Source organism: Callorhinus ursinus, unplaced genomic scaffold, assembly GCF_003265705.2.
Source record: "Callorhinus ursinus isolate GAN/ISIS: 27379988/994484 unplaced genomic scaffold, GSC_fseal_2.0 scaffold3, whole genome shotgun sequence".
Lineage (NCBI taxonomy): Eukaryota > Metazoa > Chordata > Mammalia > Carnivora > Otariidae > Callorhinus > Callorhinus ursinus.
Genome location: NW_027397065.1, coordinates 75,276,077 through 75,288,489, shown reverse-complemented (window position 1 = coordinate 75,288,489; position 12,413 = coordinate 75,276,077).

Genomic DNA, 12,413 nt, shown 5'->3' with positions numbered 1-12,413 from the left:
GGAGGCATCCTATGTAGAGCTCCAAGGGGATCATGGTCCTGGCACCTTGGAGGAACAGAAGATGGTTCAATGGAGCGAGCACTGGAATTAGAGGGCAAGAGTGGAGGTGGAAATGAGCGCTGGGGTGTAGAGACCATGTGTGCCACGGTAAAGATGTTTCCTAACCTTATTCTCCATGTCTCGGCAATGTTCTTTCTGAAACTGAAATCTGATCAAGTCCCTGAACTTACAAACTATTTCAGTCATTCCTCATTTCCCGAAGGTAAAGTCCAAGCCTTCTACTTGTATTTCATTGGAATCATATTTACAAAATGATACTGATATTTATAAAATATATGTAATATAATGCAATATAAATTATTTATATATATATATATATATGTATATATATATACACATACATACATAGAGAGAGAGAGAGAAGGATTGTCTCTCTTTCTACCTGTCTTAACATTTAAAAGGACATATGATGGTAGGAGGAACGTTGACCCTGGAGCCAGGCAGCCTGGGGAGCACTCCAGGTTGTGCCCCTAATTAGTTCTATGATGTAAAAGTTATTCAGCCCACTCAGCCCTCATCTATAAAACACAGATAATCCCATAGAACATGCAAAGTGTAGGAGACTGCTTGACCCCGAGCAAGCGTACTCAGTACACCTTAGCAACTACTGATTTTACTTCAGTTATAGAACTGACACTGTACTGTTCCAGTTACAAGAGAAAGCCGTACCATTATTTTTCCCTGAATAACTATATCACTGCAGAATAATATCTTGTTCCAGGTATTACATAGTGTGGACAGCCTGGAAGGCACGAAGTTATATGGGCTAAATTTAAAGTCATAACATATTTTAATAACTTCCTACATCATAAGCCTGAAGCAGCTCCAGAATGTGTAGGCTGTGGTGGGGAGGCAGCCCAGAAGGAAACTAGACACAATGTAAACAATTCCCAAGATTATAGGCAGTTAGTGGAATGGTGAGTGTAAGATTGCATCTTCAATTCCAGAGGACACCAGGAGATAATTTAGGTAAATTAGATGGTTAGCAACGATGCCCAAATAATAGGAAACATACTGAAGTACTGATATTTTTCCAAGTTGTTTCTAGCTTCAGAATCAACTACACAATGCTCATCAAAAAAAGTAGCTGTATTCAAAATAATTTGTGACACGACCTAAAATTTTCTTTACTGCAGAGAAAACTTGATTGCCTCACACCCTAAAAGGAACAACTAACCTAAATTACAGCTGGAAAACTGCTTCCCTATGTAGTCCCAAATTAACCTCTGTAAACATTTTCGTATGCTCCAATAACACAAGGGACATAACTCTAAATTCATCTAAATGTATTAGCATTTATAAAAACCCAGCTAGTGGATGGAAGCATGTATTGTGTAGCCCGGTATCAGGAAAACTAAAAAGTCTATCAAATTTTCTTGTCACTCTTTATTTTTCACTATCTTTACCTATTTCTCTTTAAATGAAGCCTTTTGTCTGCTTCTTTCCACCTATTTCTGTAAAGGACAATCAACCAATCAACCAATAGGAAAAGCTTCAATAGCCATGGCCCTAAGTATCAATGTTTTCACTTGAGATAGTTTTTCAAGGATTTTTATTTTAAAATGGCTCATGTTCCAGAAGGGACATGAAAATTGTACCTTCCAAGTCTGTATTACCTTTGTCTAAAATCCTGGTATGCACTATCCATGTTTTTCTTTAATGGAATGGGAGGGGCATGTTCTCAGCATACTAATACAAGTTAGTAATTGAGCCAGTTGCTTTTATGTTGCAGCAATTTAAACTATGTGTAAGTGCTCCTAAAACAAGTCTCACTCTTTTATAGAATATGGTTTCAGAAAAGGCTCAGAAAAGGTACCCGACTATAAATTTATAAGAAATAAATAAATAAACCAGTTTCAGTTTCCACTGCTTCTAGAAATCCAAAACCTCGGAGTTCAATGTGTGTTCAGAAACAGGCTAGAACATATTAGCTGTTTCTTGTTCTCCTCCCTCTTTTTTTTTTTTTTTTTTAGAACTATTGCTTGAATATGTATTTCTCCAGAAAGGAAATTAAACTGCTATTTAATTTGATTTGATCTTTTCTGTCTTGAATCATTCCTTCTCTTGTACTGCTGTATTTTAGGTTCAGAGTTCAATTAGGTGAAATTATGGTGTTGTTTTCCTGTGGTGAGTGCCTTTTAAATAAAATGATTTAACCAAGGAACTCCTTTGTGAGTGATCACATTTATTTCAGCATGCATTCTATTTCTCTCTGGTCTAGACAAATAGGGACATAACAAAGGCCTAGAACTTCCTTCACTTCTACAAACTATACTGCTTAACATTAGCATTAAAACTCCCAACCCCCTCACTATATGTGTTCCAGTTTCTATACACAATTTATAGCTGTGATGTCCATCTAATTCAAAGCAGGGAGCTTATGAATAGTGGTTCCCTTTTGTTGCTGCGTATGCCTCCCAGGGTGTCACTGTCTCTAGTTCAATGATACATTTTAAAAAAATGATGAAAATAAATCTATTCAAACATGTCAGACATTATGAGGTCAACAACTGATTTTTCTTGGGAAGGAATTCTTTTTATTCTGATTTAATATCCTTTTCCCTTTTTAGTTCTAAAATATTGTTTCTTTCTTTAATAATGGTGATAATGCAGAGTAGCTGCCTTGCCAGTATGTATTATGTTGGATTGGTAACATAAATTTTGTTTATGGTTTTGTTATGATTTATTATTTAATGTATGTATCAAATCCATTCCTTTGTTTATGCATTTTGCTCTTCTAAGAAAGATCAGGGCGACATAGTCCAAAGGTTGGAATGGAAATATTCTGATTACATTTTTAGGTTTTCTTGCCAAATTCCTATGAAAAAATAAGTATGGGTTGACATTTCTATTAGAAAACTGGAAAGGGAAGAGTTTCAGCAAGTTTCTCTCCTGAATTCTTTTATATCTTGAAAATATTCTTTCTGAGAATACTGAAATTCACAGTAAATTTTATGAGAGCAAGACTGGCTGGTGCCTATCAGGCAACAACTAGAAATGGGGAAATATAGACATTAAGAAGAAAAGAGGGTACATTTTACATATGACCTAAGCTCAACTTTTATTCTGGGTAACATTATATGATGCCTTAGAAGAGATTAAACTCCTATGACATTTATAAAGCAGCAAGGACTACAAGGAGTTATTCCCATTCCTGACTAAATTTTATTTTCTTTTAAAAATTATTACGATGTTTAGAGTTATATAGGTAATATGCTTGTATAACTTGAAGTTTAAAAAAAAAAAAACAGATATATCTGCCTACCATCTAGCCTCAGAAAGAACACCCCCAGATCTTGCAAACTTCCAGTGCATTCTTGTCCCACGGCCTTTACCTATACCCCCTCTTGCTCGCTTTTTGCTCAATTTTTATATTCTATATTACTTTACAGCATATGTATGCGTTTCTGAATTTATTAACCAGACCTATACATGTTTTTTTCCTTAATGTAAATGGCATCATATTTTATCTATTCTTATGTAACTTTCTTCCCATCAACTGCATATTCTATTATTGAAATGCATCCACAGTGATACAAACAGCAGTGATTCATTTATGAATATGACAAAATACATTCATCCATTCTAATATTAATGTCATTTGAATAGTTTCCAGTTTTTCCTCACTAAAAATAATGTTTTGAACTTTCTTATATATGCCTCCTAATAAATGTATAAGTCTGTATGTACAAGGCTTGAATTACTGAACAGCATGGAACCTACATCTTGACTTTACCAAATAATCCCAAATTGTTCCCACAAGAGTGTAGGAGAATTTCCATTGTCTCACATCTTTAGTAACACTTGTTATAATCAAATTTCTAAAATGTATCTTATTTGTTAGTGGGCATGGTACTGTCAAATCACATTGTGGTTTTAGTTTGCATTTCCTTATCGGTATTTCTCTGTAAATTACTACTTAATGTTTTAGCCCAAAGAAATTTTGAGCATATTACTGCGTCTTGAGTTCAAAAAAGCCACTGCAATTCTCTTATATTATATTCAAAGAAAGGATGGACAAACTATCATCTGAGTTTGTCAAACTGGAGGCAGGACAAGTGGGTTTTAGATTCTTGTTTTGGGGGTTTTGTTTTGTTTTGTTTTAATCTCTACACCCAACATGGGGCTCAAACTCACTATCCCAAGATCAAGAGGCACATTGATTTTCTGACTGAGCCAGACAGGTGCCCCACGGACTCTTAAACTAAGTTATGTGCTGTGGGTCAGCATGATAATGGTATAGTACACATGCCGAAGTGTTTCTGGCTCTGTTCAAGCAATGAAGCTCCTGTTGCTGGTAGGGCATCTCCCGTAGATGAGGAAACAACTGGACCGTTACTGAAAAACATACACATTGAAGCAAGCACAGAGGCACACAGAACTAGTAATAGGAATCCCAGGGCCTCTGAGAGGAACACCAACAGGAGCCTCTACAGGAGATTCGGGGAAGGTTGGTGATCCGGAAAGGGGTTCTAACCAAAGTTCTAAACTGAGAAAGCATATTCCGAAGCTCTCTTTATGGACTCTGTTCTATGCCCAGTTGTAGTCAACATTTTAATCAATCTCTTTAGTGAAGACACTGAAACTATACATATTAAATATAAAGAAAACTTCAAACTGGGAAAAATAGCAGGACAAAAATTGGTTCAAGTTGTGTTTCCAAAGAGCCATGAATGACAGCAACAAAGAAAACACATTTTAAAACTGTTACTGATATTTTTAAATTTACATATATAAATACAGGTAGAAGAATTGACTTAAAGAGAAACTGATGGGTTTAACTTAGCATAATTGCCTAGGTGAGTCAAAACTATGCTGAATTTGCTAAAATAAGATGATGAAATAATAATAGATTACCTTAATGGAAGCCAACTATCTAAATCAATTCAGTTCCATTGTTCTGTTTACACTATATTGAGGAGCTTATTTGCCTTGGAGTGCTGAGGTTCTTGACATATTATGTAAAACAGAAGTCAACCAGAGCAAAGAGTGGCATCAGAACAGTGCTGGGATTTGGGAAGAGGTTAGATGAAGAAAAAAGATGCCACAGAACCTGAGGATATTTAATTGGAAAAAGAGAATTATTAAGAAAGAGGACTCTTCAGTAGTTTCCAAAAAGTTTTCATAGCTTTTTTTGTTCTTAAGTGATATCAAGAAGAACAATGTACTGAGCTGTTATTGTGAAATTTTACAAATATGATAAACACTATGTGTAGCCAAGTCTTATTTGTGAAATAGAATATTATCAGCTTCCCATGGGAAATGTCACTTCTCAATCAGAATTGACTCATTTCCTCTAGGGTGAAGCATATGCTAATATATATATTTTTTTATTCTAGTCCTGCCCTAATATATCCTTAAACTATATTGTTTAGTTTTTCTTAATTTTGAGTTTTATATAAGTAGAATCATACTGTGTTTTCTTTAGAGATTTTCCACTCTTATGCTATTATTTTTTAAAGATGATGCTTTATTTTTTTGAAGCTGTAATTCACTTATTTTTATTGCTATACAGTTTGCTGCTTTAAAAATAAACTGCAACTTACCTATACGTTATTACTGGGGATTGGCATTTCAGTTATTTTGAATTTCTGCTTATTGTGAACAGTGCTATTATGAATATTCTCATCTGTGTCCCGTACATATATGCATGGAATTCTGAGGGTACAGACCGAGAAACATATCATTTCACTCTGTGCTCTTGATTTGTTTTGGTTGGGATATTTCTCTACAGCTTTTTTCATCTCCTTTTATGTCTTGATTACTTTTTGTCATTCCATTCTTTCTCTTCTCTATAAACTCTGTGAGTTTTCTTTTATTAGGTGGCCTAAAAAAGAAAATACGTGTACTCTACATATAATAGCTTACTAATCATCATCATTTTTACCCTCCTAAAAGACACTGTAACAACAAAGATTTTTAACATCATTTAACTCCTTTGACTTGTGACATATTGTTATTTTTTTTTAAATTCTATCATGAAAAAAATACTTATAAGAGAATACTACTATATAATATAGCTACCTTTCACTTCAATTACAAACATGCATGGCTCTCTTCCTTCAAGCTGCTTGGACCCCTCCATTGGGGTCTGTTATTTTCTTTAATTAAGATCTTCTGGTAGGGCTAGCTTCTCTTATTTGTTTTTGTTGTTGTTTTCTAAAAATAGCATTGTCTAGTCATTCTTTGAAAGACTTTTCCATGTACAAAATTCTACACTGGAGGATATTTTCTTTCAAAATCTTACCTATTAAAATTCCACTGCCTCCTATCATCATAGAGATATTTCTAACTGCCATGTTCTTAAAGTTGCTCTTTCTTCACTTTCTTGATACTTTTAAGATTTTCTTTTTGTCTTCGATTTTATGCAGTATTAGTATGATTTGACTAGGCTTGGAAATCTTTTATGTATTCTGCTCAGGGTTTGTTGGGCTTCTTAAATTTATGGATCATTGTCTTTAAACAATTCTGGGTAATTATTAATAATAATCTCTTAAAATATACTTCCGATGCCTCATTCTTCCCTCATGTTACATCTTATTTTTAAGATTTATTTATTTTATTTTATTTTATTTTTAAGATTTTATTTATTTATTTGACAGAAAGAGACACAATGAGAGAGGGAACACAAGCAGGGGGAGTGGGAGAGAGAGAATCAGCCTTCCCATGGAGCAGGGAGCCCGATGTAGGGCTCGATCCCAGGACCCTGGGATCAGGACCTGAGCCAAAGGCAGACGCTTAACGACTGAGCCACCCAGGTACCCCAAGATTTATTTATTTGAGAGAGAGAGAAAGAGCTGAGGGAGGGGCAGAGGGAGAGGAGGAGAGAGACTCTCAGACTCCCTACTGAGTGCAGAGCCCAATATGGGCCTTGATCCAACAATTCTAAGATCATGACCTGAGCAGAAATCAAGAATCAGACACTTAACTGACTGAGCCACCCAGGAACCCCTACATGTTACATCTTAACATTTTATTCTCTAAGTCTCTTAACTTCTTTTGGGAATAGTCAATGCCATTATCTCTCTGTGTTGCCTTTTAAAACTTCCTTCTGACCTCCATTTCAGTTTACCAATTGCCTCTTCACCTGGGGATAATTTGCTCTTAAACCTGCTCTGTGATATTGTCATTACATTTTTTTTTCAATCGGTTTTTTTGTCATTGTTGTTATTTTTCAAATCTGCCTTGTTACTTTTTGTACCTTTTTGGTCTCTATGGAATTTTTTTTTCAAAATTATTTTAAAAGTCTTTATTTTAAAACATAAAGTAATTATTCTGCAAGGAGGTATGGAAATTTAGAAACAAATTGTTCATAACCAAATGACATCTGATAATTACCTTAAACAATAAATGAATAAATCGTTTGACCCTTGATCTGCTTAATATCTCTTATGTCAATTTTCCACAATTTCCATGCTGATTTGAGACCCATATTGACTGTATCAATGGGGTTCTCATTCACTGACTTCCACTGTGTTTGTTTAGTTAGAGGCTTTGGAAGGAGCTAACAGGGCAAGATGAGAGGCAGGCTGGAATACTCATGTCCTGGATCTTCCATTCTATTTCAACAGAGGCTAAGATGTGACACTTTTATGAAGGCCAATACTCTTGTCCAATAGCCTGTGCTATAGCTACGATCTTCCGAATCTGGTGATGGCTATATCCTTTGCTTGTTTCCTTGTTGTTAGGCTTGGACACAACAGCAGTATGTGTTGGTCGACCTTAACTCTACTCAGGTTTGCAACAATTCTCTCTTTGTTAAACTTCCACAGTTACCCATTTTTCTTTACCACTTGTTTTCTCTGAGCTGATTAATGTGGATCTAGAATAACACATTATTTTCTATTAATCAATATCTAATAGCTGTTATCAAAACATAATAGTTATTGTCAAAACATTTTAGAGAGATCTATTGTCTTTGGATATATATACATATATATAAAATACATAATAGGGGTACCTGGGTGGCTCAGTTGGTTAAGCAGCCAGCTCTTGATTTTAGTTCAGGTCATGATCTCAGGGTCCTGGGATTGAGCCCCATGTCTGCTTGGGATTCTCGTTCTCCCTCTGCCTCTGCCTTTCCCCCTCCAAATAAATAAATCTTTAAAATACATAATATATACTACACTATGTATTGTATATAACATGTAATACATAATGTATTTCACTAAATATCATATAACAATATATAATATATAATATTATATAATATTATTTTATATAATATAAAATATATATTAATATTATTAAAATGATACACTACTTAGTAATATGTAATATTTCCTTTGGAGGAACCACTCATTCAATTAGGTTAAGTTATACACATGCATACTTATATTACATTTCCAAACTAAGGTACAGAAGAGCAATAGACAGGAAATTATAATATTTAACATGAATACTTTAAAATCATGAACATGTTAAAATCAACAAATCTAGATCACTTACTAATTGTCATATAAAATAATTGTCATGATAATATAAACTGAGATTCCAGGCCATACAGAATGGTAAATTGAGAATACTATTCAGAAAATATGAAGGGAAAATACAATAGCAATATTTCTTAACTCATTTTTATATGCTCTTTGAGGAGTCAGCAAAATTTGCCACTGAAGCTGTCTAGCAACATGACCTGCAAGGGTTGAGTGTACATGAGGGAGATCAAGGCTTGAGGTACTGATTTGGGTTTGTTTGTTTTTAAGATTTTTATTTATTTATTTGAGAGAGAGCAAGCAAGTGAGAGAGCACAAGCAGGGGGAGCAGCAGAGGGAGAGGGAGAAGCAGGCTCCACATGGAGCAGGGGAGCCAGACATGGGGCTTGATTCCAGGATCCTGAGACCATGACATGAGCCGAAGGCAGACGCTTAACCCACTGAGCCACGCAGGTGCCCCCTGATGTGGGTTTAATTTGCATAGATGAATGATTGAAGTTACAACATAAGTTACAGCAAGACAATACCCTGTTAACAGAAAGACCACAATGACATATTTTCGGAAAACCTTATGCAGAGGCAGAAGGAGTAAGAGCCAGACAATACGATGGGCAAGAAAGAATATAAGAGATTTAATTGTGAAAGAACTACCTTGTCAGATGACCACCAATCCATTATCCTACCCAGATCTTACTCCTATTCTCTCTTTTCTTTCCTACCACAGTGTGTTAACTTCTCCCACTCCCACTCAGGGAGCCCTTTAATTTTTATACTGGATTATATCCCTTCTTACTTCCCTTAATAAACCCCTCTCCTGCTCTCTGATATTTCCCCTTCTCTATAGAATCACTCTCATTAGGACACAGTCATGCCATTACACTCCAATTTCAAAGAGGAAAAAAAATGTTTACTTGCTAGAATAGTCCCGTGGTAGATTTCATTATATATTTTTTTTATATGAATCCTTAGTACCGCCTAAAGATTTGCTTGTGCACATTTCCCATCCCTGTTCATATTCGGTTTGGACACATTGCTTTGCCTAATGGAATGCTAATGGACAAGACATAAGCAGAAGCTTTAAAATCTCTTCTGTCATTCTGCTTGCTTTCTTGAATTCCTATGAGGTAACCTGAGAAGCATATGAGCTATTTAAATGCTGGATCTTCGGCCTGTGCCCTAGAATGAAGATATGCAAAACAAGGCTGAACCCATCTGGAAGCCTGGAGTCTTACCAGGTCAAGAATAGGACTGATACAGATACTGAACTAACCCCGCACACATCAGCCAGAGACAACCAATATGCAGACATAAAAATAAATGGTTGGTATTGTAATCCATCAGGCTTTTGAGGTACGTTACTTCTCAAGTTAAGCCAGTTACTTTGTCCTCTATTCTTGCTGTCACTCTTCTTTTTTCTTACAAATTACACTATTTTGTGGAACTACTCACATACAGGTCATCAAGGACCACTATCTTGACAAATCTGATGGTTGATCAGCATCCTTCTTCCAATGCATTTAACAGAATTGCCCATTCCCTTCTGAAGGGGCCCTTGGCTTTCAGAACAATTCCTATACGTACTGTTCTACTGCTTCACCAGCACTAATCTTCATTCTCCTTCCTCTTCCTGGTATCTCAGCGTTGGGTACTCAAAATTTGTTCTCAATCCCTTTCTCTCCCCCATATCTCCCCCATATATATTCACATTTTTCTTCTCTATAAAACTGACATCCCAGATTATTTTACCTTATCTCATGATATTACTTACCATCATTTTGATAATGGCTGCCAAATATATAGATCTAACCCACATCTCTTTTTTTTTGGGTTTTGACTCACTATTAGCCCACTTAGTGGAGATTCTAATAGGCCTCTCAAATTCACCAATGCACCATACTAACATAAGGGTCGAATACAGAGGAAACTGAGGTTGCTGTACGTAGGAACTCTCCATACTACCTTTTCAACTTTCCATAAATCTAAGACTATTATAAGATAAAAAGTTCAAGAAAATGAGACTCTTCTGCCATTTGGCATTTAAATGATACATGAGTTAACACTGGCAGTGAATGCAGTTACATCAGTTTTAAGGTAGCAGAATATGTAGCCTTTTTTTGTTTTAAATGACTGACTCTGAAGATCATGAGCCTCATAAAAGCAAAAAAAGGGAAGAAAATGAAAAAAAATAAAACCCTCATACATCTGATACACCTAAATAAGTATGAATTACACAGTGGTGCATGAAATTACCATCTGATATATCCAGTGACTTAAAAAATATCCCAAATTTAGATCTTTTAAAGATTATAATTTTCTTCCACAAAATATGCAAATATTTAATACAAAACTGATTACAAAGTTGAAATTGCTAAATACTGCTTTATAGGGAATGTTTTCCTCACCAAATATTCTTTAGTGATTTTTAACAAATCCAAGACAAGCAAAGGTAAAGATTAATCTTTATAGTGTATTCAAAATAGTAACAATCCCAAAGATCTAATAGTTTTACTTTTGTGACAAGAATGCTTATAAACATATTGTGTTTTATTCTAGAAAAAAATACTTACATTTTTTAAATAACAATTAAACTTTTTTTATGGTCTACTTTGTACATGTTTTCAATATATTCTACTCCAATGAGGGCCTATTTGCCGTTCTGTCGTACTGCATTTTTGTTTCCATGTTTCTTCCTCTTTTCTTCTTTTCAATTTCAACTAAGTCTCCCTTTGGTCTCATACATTTCTCTTGACACTAAAGCTATGTATTTTATTCAATTGGCGGCTTGTCCTGAGGATAATTGTAAAATCTGTCTTTTTCCAATTATGAGAGGTGTTCTATAAATTCTTTGGGGTATATTCATTTTGAGATGTGTGCCCATAACTCCCATTAATGTTGCCCATTTAAACTTGATCTATTGCTTTCCTTTTCTAAGTGACTCCAGCCCTGTGTTAATGCAGTTTTGTTTATCATCTCTAAGTTCCCCCTTACCCACATGCAATCTCTCACAAATGCTTTGCATAGGTCATTTATCACATTGTATACCACAAAGTAATATAAAATAATGTAACACCAACTGCTTGAAAGGTGGAATATTGCTTCTTCTTTTTTGGTTGCCATACTCCCACACTATGTAAAATACGATACTGAAGCATAGTCAACTGAGAAAGAGTATTGAGCTAAAATAAACTTAGCTTTAAAAATCACGTGCTTAGATTTCTCAATGAAACAAATGCCTGTAGGAAGTAATATCACAGAAGTTATGTCCTAGACAATATTTAAAAAATGACATACTCTTCATTTTACAGTTGAGAATATATTACCAGCTTGTAAATGTATTTATTACTGTGAATATGTGGTAAGATTCTTTTTGATACACATTCTCTTGAATGTAGACAATCTATGAAAAGTTTCTGTTCTTCATATCCTATCCTTAAGTTTTTATTTTCCAACTTCCAAAATACCTCAAAATACATGCTTTTCTTAATACACACATTTTTAACTCACTTGATATCCTAGCTTCCAGAATAATACTCCCCATCATGAGAATGAATTTCAGTTCTATTCAACTTGAGTCTTCTATAATATGCATAGGATTATAGATATTGTATGGTATTATTTATCTTTAGATAATCCCAGATCTTGTCATCACCCTGGATGTACAGATTTCAAGAACTGGATGGTGGTATCACACACTGACCTAGATTTCCCTCCTAGCTAATCCTGTGCTTTGAAGAACCTGCTCTCCCAGTGTGTCACTCCTTTGCTATTTCCCTTCACAAGCTTTTCTCAACCTTTTGCTGTGGGACTCCCTCCTTCCTCGGCATCTGAGACTCTAGTGTATTTGACTCTCTTCCAAGCACTCATTTTGTCAACTATGTTAACAAATCCTAAGTGTGTAGATTTGGGGCTAATATTTCT